This window comes from Oncorhynchus clarkii, chromosome 13 (genome assembly GCF_045791955.1).
Source record: "Oncorhynchus clarkii lewisi isolate Uvic-CL-2024 chromosome 13, UVic_Ocla_1.0, whole genome shotgun sequence".
Lineage (NCBI taxonomy): Eukaryota > Metazoa > Chordata > Actinopteri > Salmoniformes > Salmonidae > Oncorhynchus > Oncorhynchus clarkii.
In genome coordinates this window covers 50539890-50555824 of record NC_092159.1, presented here as the reverse complement: position 1 = coordinate 50555824, position 15935 = coordinate 50539890, and the positions used below count along the sequence as shown (strand labels likewise).

Below are 15935 nucleotides of genomic sequence, written 5' to 3'. Positions count from 1 at the left end.
TTAATGGGGCGTTAGGGGGCAAAGTGGAGCACTGGGCAGGATTAGATTGAGGGTGAAGTGTGTTGTGCGATGGGTGGTTAGGCTAGAATGGGGGAGAGGAGAGTGCTTTAAAAGAGGCCCTTCAGGCACTGGTCCTGGGCCAGTTCTGCCTCAGCTGGTGGTGGATGGCTGAAGTTGGATTTCAGCCCCAAGCTAATTTTGGAGCAGTGCTCACAGGCATTTCTGTTTGAGATATGACTGGGGGAAAGCTGCCATTCCGAGAATGAAAAGTTATTTAATTGTGAATTGTGGAGTTGGATTTAAGGGTTAAATATATGAAATAGAGAGCAATGGACAGAAAAAGTTAATAAACCAATAAATACACAACTTTATAGAGAATATTTTCCCCAAGAAACTAAGTAGTGAGCAAAATGAAAAAAAAAAAATGAAAAACATTTTCTACATGTGTCTGACTTTACTCTCATCTCAGGTCCACTCAATCGTCCAAACCTCATCCACTGCTGGTCTTAAACATAGACCCCATAAACCAGTCTCACTGCTCTTACATCTGTGGAGATAGTGGAACTTGTTTTCATTAAACATTGGCGCCATGTCAGATTTGATGCTTGTTAGTACCTAGTGTATCACTGCTTCACTCTTAATTGCTCAGTGAATGACTGTGATGTATAACATTATAACTACAAGCCTCTGTGCTTATTCTTAACCATTTGGCTTGTAACTACAGATGTAAAAATTTAAGATGACGTTAAGTTTTTAATGTTTCTCTTATAGCAGATGTTTAAAGTGCTCAGATCAAACAGGGCCTGTTAGTACATGTGAGGTGGAGCTGTCTGGGTAATCGAAGTGCACATCCCTCTCCTCTCCACTCATAGGACCAGTACAAGTCACAGAGTGGCCCTGGGAGGAGGAGAAGAATGTCACTTTAAATATCACATTAGAGACAAGGCCTTTTAGCCAAGGGCAGGGTTTTAAAAAGATCAAGACATCTCGTAGCTGTAAAGACAAGAATAAATCTAGCTCTTCAAACACACACAAGTGGTTCTTTCCCTTCCTTCCTTCATTCATTCATTCCTTCCCTCCCTTCCCCCACCAAAGATATTCCCTAAAAATGTCCTTGAGATGAATTTAAATGGATTAAAACCAGACTGGGTCAAAAGGTGACCAATAGCAAGTGGTGGACAGTCAGAGGTAAACAAGAACATTATTTATTAAGCATTGTCCTCTATGGATTGAAGGGTTTAGACATCATTTCCTCGGGCTTCACACTCCAAGCAAATCCAGAAGCCTGCTACACTGAATTTTGTAAAGGCCTTGGAACTGTTAGGGATCTGTAATGTAGCTGTGGCCCAGGCTGCCCCATAATCCTTTTCAGTCTTGACAGTCCACAGCCATTGGCACCTCTTTACCTAATATGCGTGTTATTAAAATTAAACAATGTCATGATTCACAAGGAAAGGTTAACTCAGATTACTTAATAGCGTGCAAATGGAATATTTTATTCAAGACATAGTTGACCTGCTGTAGGACATCCCATGAATTTGAACTCAAACCCCATTCACCCAAACTGAGTTGTTGTTGTTAAGGAGCACTGCTCAGAATTGACATAATTTTGCTTATTACAGTCAGCTAGCTTTTAATATAGATCTCACTAGATTTTAATATAGAGTTTACTAGATTTTAATTTAGAGCTCACTAGATTTTAATATAGATCTCATTAGATTTTAATATAGAGATCGTTAGATTTTAATATAGATCTCACTAGATTTTAATATAGGGCTCAGCTAGATTTGAATATAGATTTGAATATAGAGCTTGCTAGATTTTAATACAGAGTTCACAAGATTTTGATATAGAGCTCAATAGATTTTAATATAGTACTCACTATACTTTAATATAGAGCTTACTAGATTTTAATATAGAGCTCACTAGATTTGAATATTGAAGTCAATAGATTTTGATAGAGCTCACTAGATTTTGATATAGAGCTCACTAGATTTTGATATAGAGCTCACTAGATTTTAATATAGAGCTCATAAGATTTTAATATAGATCTCACTAGATTTTAATATAGAGCTCATAAGATTTTAATATAGATCTCAGTAGATTTTAATATAGAACTCACTAAATTTGAATATAGAGCTCGCTAGATTTTAATATAGAGCTCACTAGATTTTAATATACAGATTGCTAGATTTTAATATGGCACTCATCTAGATTTGAATATAGATTTGAATATAGAGCTTGCTAGATTTTATTACAGAGTTCACAAGATTTTATTATAGAGCTCACTAGATTTTATTATAGAGCTCACAATATTTTAATATAGATCTCAGTAAATGTTAATATAGAGCTCACTAGATTTTAATATGGAGCTCGCTAGATTTTTATATAGAGCTCGCTAGATTTTAATATAGAGCTCACTAGATTTTGATATAGGGCTCAGCTAGATTTTAATATATAGCTCACTAGATTTTAATATAGATCTCACTAGATTTTAATATAGATATCGCTAGATTTTAAAATATAGATTGCTAGATTTTAATATAGGGCTCAGCTAGATTTTACTATAGAGCTCACTAGATTTTAATATACAGATTGCTAGATTTTAATATAGGGCTCAGCTAGATTTTAATATAGATTTGAATTATAGAGCTTGCTAGATTTTAATACAGAGTTCACAAGATTTTATTATAGAGCTCACTAGATTTTGATATAGAGCTCAATAGATTTTAATATAGAACTCACTAGACTTTAATATAGAGCTTACTAGATTTTAATATAGAGCTCACTAGATTTTAATATTGAGCTCACTAGATTTTAATATAGAGATCACTCGATTTTGATATAGATCTCACTAGATTTTGATATAGAGCTAACTAGATTTTAATATATAGCTCGCTAGATTTTTAGTTATACAGTAAAGAATAAAGGAACATCACTGTGTTAGCAAGCCCACAGAATCCACACAAGCCCCTGGTTGGCTGTTTGCCCCTATGAAGAGAAGAGCGGACAGGTCAACTATGCCCAGTTGGCAGACTAATTTGAACTGCCAAAACCAAGCTGAGAGTCATAACTTTGTTGTTGTCACAAATTAAGTGTGGGATGGGAGATCTCAGTCATATGAGAAATCAGGCCAGCCTGCACTTTCATTTCAGAGTCACATCACTGCATAACTGATGAGGCAGATGAAAACAAGCAAACAGGAACAGGGGAGATTACACCTGCACACCTAGCCAAGAGCAAAGCTGTCTGGGACTTAACCTCTCAGGGCTCTTGTCACCTGAATCAAGTTAAAATCAGACTTGAGCATTGTCAATCTGCACAGCTCTTTTCACCATTTTGGAGTGTTACGTTAGAGAGAAAATACCACAGTAAGACGTGTCTTTTACTGTATAAATGTGGTTGCGTGTATGTGTGTGTGTGGGTGGGTGTGGTTGTGTGTGTGTGTGAGAGAGAAATTTTTGACTTTTTAAAATAAAACAAGAGGGGGATATAGATGAGACTGGCACTATTCTCAATAGGGCAAGAAGTTGGCTGATCTCTATATAGGCTGGGATTGATTGATTGATAGCAGCCCAACTTGCTGGTGTCGACAGGATGGAGGGTGAAGCTGACTACTAGCATGCTGGAGATACTTGCTGATCAGCTATGATAGGCTGAATTTGTGGGAACAACCTAGGGCTGTCCCTGAATAATGCAGTGTGATGAACCGCATGGCATTAAAGCCTCTGTTATCATGTCACACATATCAGCGTTTCTCCCCTCATGTGCCTGCCTATACATTGTCCTAACCACAGGAGGGAAGGACAAATATCTAGGTTTCCTTTTGCATGATCTGGCATCACTTCAATCTTAATAACCAGAGTCTGGATATTGCATGAGCACTGACTGACCCATTCTCAGCAGAGCTGTTAAGCCGCCTGCCACTGATGACAGAGCAGATATAATTAGCTGTGATTGGTTTGATTGAGTGTCCAGCCTAGGCCTGGGTGTCGGCCCTTCTGGGGCCATGATGACTGGCATTAATAATTGAATAATAGTTGGGGAGAATGACAATGGTTAATGATATCAAATGAATACCATAATCCATTGAGTTGACATCATTAGAAATAGTGGAATTTCCCCTGGGGGGGATGTGCTCATGTCTATGTCCCTTACAGCAGGGAAGTCTGGGTAGAGACTGGGAGCCATAGATGGGTTACCTTCTTGTGTTAATGAAAGGTACTTTGGGAGTGACGGTGGTCGGCTCAACTAGACCGCTGGGTAGGGACCGCTGGGTAGAGACCGCTGGGTAGGGCCTGCTGGGTAGGGACCGCTGGGTAGAGACCGCTGGGTAGGGCCTGCTGGGTAGGGCCCGCTGGGTAGCGACCGCTGGGTAGGGCCTGCTGGGTAGGGACCGCTGGGTAGAGACCGCATGGTAGGGACCGCTGTGTATGGACCGCTGGGTAGGGACCGCTGAGTAGGGACCACTGGGTAGGGACCGCTGGGTAGGGGCCGCTGGGTAGGGACCGCTGTGTATGGACCGCTGGGTAGGGACCGCTGGGTAGGGACCACTGGGTAGGGACCGCTGGGTAGGGGCCGCTGGGTAGGGACCGCTGGGTAGGGAACGCTGTGTACGGACCGCTGTGTATGGACCGCTGGGTAGGGACCGCTGGGTAGGGAACGCTGGGTAGGGACCGCTGGGTAGGGAACGCTGGGTAGAGACCGCTGGGTAGGGTCGCTGGGTAGGGAACGCTGGGTAGAGACCGCTGGGTAGGGACCTCTGGGTAGGGAACGCTGGGTAGGGACCGCTGGGTACGGACCGCTGGGTAGGGACCGCTGGGTAGGGACCGCTGGTTAGGGACCGCTGGGTAGGGAACGCTGGGTAGGGACCGCTGGGTAGGGAACCGCTGGGTACGGACCGCTGGGTAGAGACCGCTGGGTAGGGCCTGCTGGGTAGAGACCGCTGGGTAGGGACCGCTGGGTACGGACCGATGGGTAGGGACCGCTGGGTAGAGACCGCTGGGTGGGGACTGGGGGCCATAGATGGTTTTCCTTCATGTGCTCCATGGGAGTGAGAGTGGTCGGCTATACTATAAGGTTCGACCATGTGTTAGTAAAGCCGGTCGCATAATGGAACGCGATCATGCTGCTGCTCACTCATGTGTCACATGGGTGACTGGAAGCGGGAGGGTTACGGTTGGATCGTGTTATTAAAAATTGGTTGGGTAATGAAAGCAGTCAGTTTTACATGGTTTGGTCGTATATTGGCTAAGCCGGTTGGGTGATGGTAGTGAAGTGGGGGACTTTGGTTAGGTCACGTGTTAGTAAATGTGGTGGGTAATGAAAGTGGTCAAGCTTTCAGTGACCTCTCTTCTTTGGAGCCATGGCAGCTTGGCTGCATCAAGGCACAATATCTTGAGGGAGTTTGTTTCGGGTCAGTGGCAACATAAGAGCTCAATACAGCCATGCAAAGTCAGACAAACTGAGGCTAGGGGCTTTTCCTCTGTCTGCTTGACTGGCTGTGTGTGATCAGAGAACACTATAGTTAGCGCCTGCATGCCTGCGAGGATGTTGATGATGATGTTTATTACAGTGTAATGGTGATGATGATAATGGTAGTAATGCAGCAACTAGACATTGCAATGATCTTGCCATGATTATGATGACCACAAAGCATCATGGGGTGGCAGGTAGCCTAACGGTTAACAGCATTGGGCCAGTAACCAAAAGGTCACTGGTTCAAATCCCTGAGCCAACTAGTTAAAAAATATGTTGATGTGCTCTTGAGCAAGGCACTTAACCCTAATTGCTCTGGATAAGAGAATCTGCTAAATGACTAAAAAGTGGTATTTTTGGTTGACCGTTTGGTAAGGTCACTGTTTGGTGAGGTCACTGTTTGGTGAGGTCACTCCAACAATGCTCAACAAGCTGAGTGGGAACATGACTGAGAAAGACACATAGGCAGAGGGCTACACATCCAGGCTGGTGATGTCACAGGGAGAATGTGACAGTGGGGGAGAGCAGCCCCCAGTGTCTCCTAGTAGAGCTCTCTGAAGGCCAGAGAGGAGCAGGCAGGCTGCAGTTAGTGACGTCATACATGATTACTGCGATAAATCACTGATTCTGCCCTATGGTTAGGAAGGATGATTTTTCTGAGTGCCATGGTGAACAACACGCACGCCTTTATTATTTTATCTCTTCTCAGAGGTCTGCTGGATGGGGTTATACGGAGACTGTTGACTCAGTTGTACTCATTTATTTATATATTTTGCTACTCTTGCATTTTTTTCTCTCCTAGTTTTTTACTGGGTGCAGCAGCACCAGTGAGTGAGTGCCCCAGCCCCCAGGCCAGGCCCCAGTCCTCAGTGTGAAGTGATGGAGCTGCCCCGTGTTGGGAACTGCAGAGCCAGGCGATGGACACCCCTGCTGCTGATGTGACGGAGACACGCAAGATGGTGAGTGAGCAGGTCACTATGGTAACCCGAGCCTGCGCGAGCGCTTCTATTTCGCACAGCGTGGGAGAGAGGGGTGGAGAGAGATCGTGGAGAGGGGAATGGTGTAGAAATCAGCGGAGGAGAGAGGAGAGGTGTGGAAAGAGCAGTCGGACTGAAAGAGGTGAGGAGAGAGAGACACAAGCATTATACGAAGAGAGGATTGAAAGATCAGAGGAAAAGAAGAGGGATGATAGAGGGAGTGGATGGAGTAAAACTAAGTGAGATGTGAATGATGGGGTGAGATCAAGAAGGCATGATAGAACAGTAAAGCAGAAGGAAGGGATGACAGGGACGTGTCCTGTGATAAAGAGGTGCCCTGCTGTCAGGTATTACAAGCTTGTTTCTTTCCTGTTTACTCCTCCATATTCTCAGCCAATACCTTTTTCACTCCATATAAAGTACGTTTTCCATGTTTCTCTCTCTCTCACTGTCCCTCAATTCATCCATCTATCCCTCCATCACTCTCTCTCTCTCTCTCTCCATCACTCTCTCTCTCTCTCTCTCTCTCTCTCTCTCTCTCTCCTCTCTCTCTCTCTCTCTCTCTCTCTCCATCTCTCTCTCTCTCTCTCTCTCTCTCTCTCTCTCTCTCTCTCTCTCTGTATCTGTCTCTAACTCTCGTAATGATTTGGTTGGCATGGCACTCTGCTGTGATAAAGACTGACATGGTGTCAGTCTTGGTGACTGGTCTCCATGGAGACGTCCATCAGTCAGTCGGTGTCAGTGTTTCCTAGGCGAATCCTTATCGTGTTTGTCAGTGAGTGTGTTTATCTGTCTGTGTATTAGTCAGTGTGTCAGTCATAGAGCATGCTGGGGCAAGGCCTGGATGGATGGGGGAGTGTTACTTATAACACAAAACATATACACACACACAAATACACACACTATGCTTATTTGCCAAAAATGCGCACAATCTCACAGCACTGTAGGATCTTAACGCACACACATATGAAATGTGTTATGACACATACACAAACATTCACATGCCACACACTCCCAAACACACACACTATGCCGTCACACATAAGGACATACATTTAAAAATGCACATATAGCACTGTAGACACACATAGAATGTTACACACATAGAATGTGACCCACATAGAATGTTAAACACATAGAATGTGACACACATAGAATGTTACACACATAGAATGTGACACACATAGAATGTGACACACATAGAACAAGTGAGGATAAATGCACAAACACTCACACAAGCACATTCTATGCATTCTGTAAAACACTTGCTTGCGTGCCTTTCCCCTGCAGTGGAAAAGGCAACTTGACAAACAATGTTTGACTGAAAAAATGCTAAAGCAAGTTCTCACAGAAATAGCTTGGAGCAACAAGCAGTGCTGAGCTCTGCTGTGTGAGGAGGGGGCTTTGAACAGAGCCGGTGAAAGGGTGCCGTTTACATGGCTCTGTAAATGGCTGAGAGACATTTTGATTAACGGCTGACTCCGGCTTCCCCCTCAGTGCACAGGAATTGAGTGTATCAACATGCTTAACACCCTTAAATACGGATTAATTGTTTACAAAATCGGCATCTCGCAACTAAGGCTCCGGAACAGAGCGGACAGTGATCATTTGAAGAGGAACGTTGGTTCACCTACAGTGCCTTCAGAAAGTATTCATAGCTCTTGATGTATTCCACATTTTGTTGTGTTACAACCTGAATTCAAAATGGATTAAATAGATTTTTTTGTCATCCATCTACACACAATACCCCATAATGACATAGTGAAAACATGTTTTTAGATATGTAAGCAAATTTATTGAAAATGAAATACAGAAATATCTCATTTCAAGCATTCACAGCCTTTTGCTATGACACTCCAAATTGAGTTCAATGTCCTTTGATCATCCTTGAGATGTCACAACAACTTGGAGTCCACCTGTGGCCAATTCAATTGTTTGGACATGATTTATAAAGAAACACACCTCTCTAAGGTCCCACAGTTGACAGTGCATGTCAGAGCAGAATAAATACCAGAAAGTCCAAGGAACTGTCTGTACATCTCCAAGATTGTGATGAGGCACATATCTGGGGAAGGGTATACCACAATTTGTAAAGTGTTGAAAGTTTCCAAGAGCACAGTGGTCTCCATCATTGGGTGGGTGGGGGGACTTCTTATAGCTGGCCGTCTGACCAAACTGAGCAACCGGACCAGAAGGACCTCTCTGACAGAACTACAGAGTTCCTTGGCTGAGATGGCAGAACCTGCCAGAAGGACAACAGTCTTTACAGCACTTCACCAATCTGGGCTTTATGGGAGAGTGGCCAGACGGAAGCCACTTCTGAGAGAAAGGCACATGACAGCATGCCTGGATTTGCAAAAAGGCATGTGAAACACTGATGACATAAGGCAAAAGATTGTGTGGTCTAATAAGAGAAAAATGTAACTGTCACAATCGTTATAAGGAATGGACCAAGGTGCAGCGTGGTTGGCGTACATTATCCTTTAATAAATGAACACCGAACAAAAACAACAAACTACCAAATTAAATGTGAAGCTACTGGTGTGCACACAGGAAACTAACTGTAGACAAGATCCCACAAAGCACAATGAGGCAATGGCTGCCTAAACAACGATAAACAGCCGTCTCTGATTGGGAACCAATCTCCTGAGACGGTCCGCTCTGGACCGTGGACCGTCCCAGGAGGTTCCGGACTGCAGACCGTCTCAGGAGGTTCCGGACTGCAGACCGTCTCAGGAGGTTCCGGACTGCAGACCGTCTCAGGAGGTTCCGGACTGCAGACCGTCTCAGGAGGTTCCGGACTGCAGACCGTCTCAGGAGGTTCCGGACTGCAGACCGTCTCAGGAGGTTCCGGACTGCCGACCGTCTCAGGAGGCTCTGGACCGCCGACCGTCTCAGGAGGCTCTGGACCACGGACCGTCTCAGGAGGCTGCGAAACGTTGCCGGAAGCTCCGGACTGGGAAACGTCGCCGGAAGCTCCGGACTGGGAACTGTCACCGGAAGCTCCGGACTGGGAACTGTCGCCGGAAGCTCTGGACTGTGGAGGCGCACTGGAGGCCTGATGCGTGGGACCGGTACAGGTGGCACCGGGCTGATGACACGCACATTAGGGCAAGTGCGGGGAAGAGGCACAGGATGTACTGGACTGTGAAGGCGCACTGGAAACACAGTATGTATGGCCGGCGCAGGATATACTGGGCCGTGGAGGCGCACTGGAGGTCTGGAGCGTAGAGCTGGCATAACTTGTCCTGGCTGGATGCTCACTTTAGCCCGGCAAGTGCGGGGCGCTGGCACAGGATGCACTGGGCTGTGAAGGCACACTGGCGATACAGTGCGTAGAGCCGGCGCAGGATATCCTGGACCGAGGAGACGCACTGGAGACCAGGAGCTCTGAACCGTCACAACTCATCCTGGCTGGATGCTCCCTTTCGCACGGCAAGGGTGAGGAACTGGCACTGAACGCACCGGGCTGTGGATGCGCACTGGAGACACATTGCGTATCTCCGCAAAACATGGTGCCAGACTAGTCCCACGCTCCTCACGGCGACTGTCTTGCTCCAGACACCAAAACATCCACACATTTTTTGGGGGGTTGCAACTCGGGCTTCCGTCGTGGTCGTGAACTTTGGAGTCGCCGTTGATCCTCCTTCGCTGCCTCTGCCTGCTTCCATGGCAGGGTCTTGTCCCCTGCCATAACCTCCTCCCATGTCCATGATGTCCTCCACTCCCTTTTCTCCCGGGCCCAGGATCCCTGCTCCTCCTGGCCACGCTGCTTGGTCCTTTGGTGGTGGGATCTTCTGTCACGATCGTTATTAGGAATGGACCAAGGTGCAGCGTGGTAGGCGTACATTATCCTTTAATAAATGAACACCGAACAAAAACAACAAACTACCAACAAAACGTGAAGCTACTGGTGTTTACACAGGCAACTTACTGTAGACAAGATCCCACAAAGCACAATGAGGAAATGGCTGCCTAAATATGATCCCCAATCAGAGACAACGATAAACAGCTGTCTCTGATTGGGAACCTAGATGATCACCTAGATGGCCCACTCTAGTCAATATCATGCCCCAACCAACAGAGAATAAACAACTCTCTATGGTCAGGGCGTGACAGTAACTCTTTAGCCTGAATGCAAAGCGCTATGTCTGGAGAAAGCCAGGCACTGCTCATATACCTTGAAGCATGGTGGTGGCAGCATCATGCTATGGGGATGCTTTTCATCGCCAGGGAGACTGGTAAGGATAGAGGGAACAATGAATGGAGCCAAATCCTTAACACCATGAAGTCCAAGGAACTGTCCGTACTTCTCCAAAATAGAATTGTGATGAGGTATATATCTGGGGAAGGGTATAAAACAATTTCTAGCATGCTTCAGAGTGCAAACGACCAGATCAAATCAAATCAAACAACCATAGACTGGGGCGAAGATTTATGTTCCAACAGGAGAAGGACCCCAAGCATACAACCAAAGCAACGCTGGAATGGCTTCAGAACAAGAATCTGAAAGTCCTTGAGTGGCCCAGCCAAAGCCCAGACTTGAATCCCATTGAAAATCTGTGGAAAGACATCTGCAAGGAAGAATGGGTGAAAATCCCCAAATCCAGATGTGCAAAGCTGATACAGACATACCCAAGATGACTCAAAGCTTTAATTGGTGATTCTTCATTGACTCAGGGGTATGAACACTTTTGTAAATTAGATATGTCTGTATTTCATTTTCAATACATTTGCAAAACTTTCTAAAAACATGTTTTCACACTAGTCATTATGGATTAGTGTGTGTAGGTGGGTGAGATTTTTTTATTTTTGAATTCCGGCAGCAACACAACAGAATGTGGAATAAATTAAGGGGTATGAATACTTTTTGAAGGCATCTAGTGAATGTTAGAGTTAAGATGTTAACATTGAAAGGTCTTTCATCCCGGCATGCAATGATGAGTCGTATGAAGCTTGCAGTGAGGGATTTGAACATGTGGGGAAGGTAATGTAATGTGTGCTAATGGGAGTGCTTTAGAAGGGTGATGAACACACTGACTTTTAATCTGCTGCTCATGGCCCTCTCTCTGAAGGAGAGGAGGGCTAGCTCTCTCTCTCTCTCTGTCTCTCTCTCTCTCTCTCTCTCTCTCTGTCTCTCTCTGTCTCTGTCTTTGTCCAGTATGAGCAATTCTGAATAGATCAGGCCTTCACTTTGCATCCTGAATTCTAATGAAGCCCACAGACTGTGTGTGCATTGAGAGAGACTGCTTGATGTGTCTACGTATAGAGTGAATGTGTGTGTGTAGAGTCCAGTGAATGTGTCTCAACAAATAAAGTATTGCTTTACAATTTATCCCGGCTATTTTGAAGGTGTTAAGGTTTGTCTCATCATTTATAAATCGAGAACTCTGCAATATTTATTCAATGACTATACATTATGTTGTATCGTAATTTGCATAAATATGGATTACCAACCGTCAAAAACGGATGTTGCCTCTGACATACAAAAATGTGCTTTATAGAAACCTGTGTGTGTAAAAAAAATGCGGGATGATGGTTGAAATCAATATGCAGCACAATAGTAGTGTTTTCAGCTGAATCTGGTAGCTGACCTCCTGTGCCTTTAGCCCAGGTAGGGTATTGACTGCCACCATTGATTTACCTGTACTAATATCCCCACTCGAACCCTGTGCACAATATTTCAATAACCTGGGGGCTTCCTCCCCTGAGATCCACATAAATCAGGTATTACTGAGCCAACACAAAGCAGGAAGTTAGCACACTGTTAGTCACGCTGCTTATAGCACACCCTGAATTATGTGTGTGTGTGTGTGTGTGTGTATGTGTGGGCATGTGATGTCAGCTGTCATTCAACAATAAGGCCAGTGCTCCTCCTGCAGATTACACTGGAAGATGGGTATCAGGGTAGGGCTAGAGCAGAGTTGAGGTGGAGGAGTATCAGGGTAGGGGTGGAGAAGAGTTGGGGTAGGGGTGGAGGCGTATCAGGGTAGAGGTAGAGGTGTATCAGGGTAGGGGTGGAGGAGAGTTGAGGTGGAGGCGTATCAGGGTAGGGTTGGAGGAGAGTTGAGGTGGAGGTGTATCAGGGTAGGGTTGGAGGAGAGTTGAGGTGGAGGTGTATCAGGGTAGGGGTGGAGGAGAGTTGAAGTGGAGATGGAGGCGTATCAGGGTAGGGGTGGAAGAAAGTTGAGGTGGAGGTGTATCAGGGTAGGGGTGGAGGTGTATCAGGGTAGGGGTGGAGGAGAGTTGGAGTGTAGGTGGAGGTGTATAAGGGTAGGTAGGGGTGGAGGTGTATCAGGTTAGGGATGGAGGAGAGTTGGGGTGGAGAGTAATGATGTACACAGAGTTGGGAAGCAAATTCAGGGAGTGAATACATTTAATAAATAAATGAACAAAACAAGAAACGCAAACAGTGTACCAACATGAAACAGAAACAATGACGACTGGGGAAGAAACCAAAGGAAGTGACATAAAAAGGGCAGGTAATCAAGGAGGTGATGGAGTCCAGGTGAATGTCATTATGCTGGTGACAGGTGTGCGCCCTAACAAGCAGCCTGGTGTTGTATCGTTGGGATGCAGGTGGAGGCGTATCAGGGTATGGGTGAAGGAGGGGTGGAGGAGTGGTAGGTTTGGGATGCAGGTGGAGGCGTATCAGTGTAGGGGTGAAGGTGGAGTGGTAGGGTTGGGTGCAGGTGGAGGTGTATTAGGGTAGGGGTGGAGGAGTGGTAGGGTTGGGATGCAGGTGGAGGTGTATCAGGGGAGGGGTGGAGGAGTGGTTGGGATGCAGGTGGAGGTGTATCAGGGTAGGGGTGAAGGAGGGGTGGAGGAGTGGTAGGGTTGGGATGCAGTTGGAGGTGTATTAGGGTAGGGGTGAAGGAGGGGTGGAGGAATGGTAGGGTTGGGATGCAGGTAGAGGTGTATCAGGGTAGAGGTGAAGGAGGGGTGGAGGAGTGGTAGGGTTGGGATGCAGTTGGAGGTGTATTAGGGTAGGGGTGAAGGAGGGGTGGAGGAGTGGTAGGGTTGGGATGCAGGTAGAGGTGTATCAGGGTAGAGGTGCCAGACAGACAGACAGACAGACAGACAGACATCTCCAGTGGTGCTCTGCCATCCTAACAATAACAATACTCAATAATGAGTGTGCAGACACCACGATGTCAGCTCAGTAGACAGAGCCCAGGCACCCAGTAGACAGACAGGGGTGAAGGAGGGGTGGAGGAATGGTAGGGTTGGGATGCAGGTAGAGGTGTATCAGGGTAGGGGTGGAGGAGTGGTAGGATTGGGATGCAGGTGGAGGTGTATTAGGGTAGGGGTGAAGGAGGGGTGGAGGAATGGTAGGGTTGGGATGCAGGTAGAGGTGTATCAGGGTAGAGGTGCCAGCCAGACAGACAGACAGACAGACAGACATCTCCAGTGGTGTTCTGCCATCCTAACAATAACAATACTCAATAATGAGTGTGCAGACACCACGATGTCAGCTCAGTAGACAGAGCCCAGGCACCCAGTAGACAGACAGAGCTCCTATCTATTCTACTATCTGTATGTAGAGAGGAGACCCCTGACCTATCTGATCAGACTGACACCTAGGGCTCCGTTCAGTCCCGATCACTGAAGCGTTACAGATTGCACGATAGAAATGTTAATGCCATTTAGATTGAGCCGACACATGCAGCGTTTACCATGAATGCAGTCTCCGTTAACACGGGAACATTGCCTTTACATTTCAATCACGCTGTAACGCTGTCCGCAATACAGATTGAGTCCCTGGCCAGGCTTAGAACACCCAAGATGGTGACAGATCACAGGCCTTCTTCTTCTTGACCTCTCCTGTTACCAACAATAAGTTCATTGCTAATGTTTACAAACTCATTTTTCAAGAGCTCGAGTGTCATGAAACTGTTGAAAGTTACTGCAGAGAGGTCTATCATTTCCCCGCCCAACTTCCACAGTGAGCCCGCTCTCTGTTATCATGTGATCTACACTGAACAGCTCACAGCGGAGAAGTGTAAGATATGATAAATCAGCACTAATATGATTACCCTGTGTGTCTGCTGGTTAACGTTGGCTGTTTTTTACTCTCCCCAACCCACAATCTCTCTCTGTTTATCCCTTCTAGTGGAAAAGCAGCTCATGCAGGATAATACTCAAAAGCCAACCCCAAAATAAAACCATGCCACCGAAGAAAAACTAAATCCCTTGATACAGTATTTTTTTGAAACAACTATGTTGAGAACATTTCAATTGCTGTAACTTTAAGCTACTGGTTTGTTGGCAGATATTAGCAGCAGTCTTCTTGTTTTGTTCTTACAGTAGTTCACAGCCATAGAGGTGCTTGGTTCACGTTATTCTACATATTAAACTTCTGTGTAATCCAATAGAACGACAACACACAATCTAGCCTAAAATGTTGGGCTGATGTACTCATCCTACTTCATTTTACTCTCACATTCGACAACTCACTGGGTAGTCTACCAGACCCCAAGCATACTCTATACAGAGCCACTTGTAAATGTTTAAAGCATTTGAATAACAGCCAAGTGAAATTTACTCTGGGACCAAAGACCAGGAGCTTTTACATAAATGAAAAGGAGAATACTGCATCATGACACAGTCCCCGATTTAATGGAAAACAAAAACATGGTTTTATTCTGCAGGAGGAACACAGTCACGCACAGACTAGTGGAGGGAAACCAACGGACAACACACACACACACACACACACACGTCTATTATTTTCTACTAAGCTCTATGATCACATTCCTATCTATTATTATTTCTTATTGTTGTTGCTTTGTCCAGAAGGAACCTGCAAGTCAGCATTTTGTTAGACGGTGTACATGTGTATCCTGTACATACTGTCTGACTAATACAACTTCAAACTTGAAAAAACACACACATTCACACAGACACAGACACACACACACACACACACACACACACACACACACACACACACACACACACACACACACACACACACACACACACACACACACACACACACAGTCTGTGTGACTGAACACCTTTTCAATAGGCAAAACAAAGCTACACTGAGAGGAAGCCTATAGGAAGCCTCCTCCACCTTCACCCCTACGCCTCTCCACCTGCATCCCAACCCTATCACTCCTCCACCCCTCCTTCACCCCTACCCTGACACGCCTCCACCTGCACCCCAACCCTACCACTCCTCCACCCCTCCTTCACCCCTACCCTGATACGCCTCCACCTGCATCCCAAACCTACCACCCTACCACTCCTCCACCCCTCCTTCACCCCTACGCCTCCACCTGATACACCTCCACCTACGCCTCCACCTGCATCCCAAACCCCAACCCTACTGATACACCTCCACCTGCACCCCAACCCTACCACCTCCTTCACCCCTACCCTGATACACCTCCACCTGCATCCAACCCTACCACTCCTCCTTCCCCCCTACCCTGATACACCTCCACCTGCATCCCAACCACTCCTCCACCCCTC

General features: G+C 46.0%; 1 protein-coding gene across 2 annotated transcripts in view; it reads left to right on the top strand.

Annotated features, from left to right (window-relative positions):
* Positions 1 to 15935, top strand: part of LOC139364996 (leucine-rich repeat-containing protein 4B-like) — a 37348-nt gene that overhangs the window by 1440 nt on the left and 19973 nt on the right. For both annotated transcript variants that reach the window (XM_071102292.1, XM_071102294.1), the window contains exon 2: positions 6281 to 6437. The gene's annotated coding sequence lies outside the window, so the exon portion shown is untranslated. The remainder of the gene's footprint in view (positions 1 to 6280; positions 6438 to 15935) is intronic.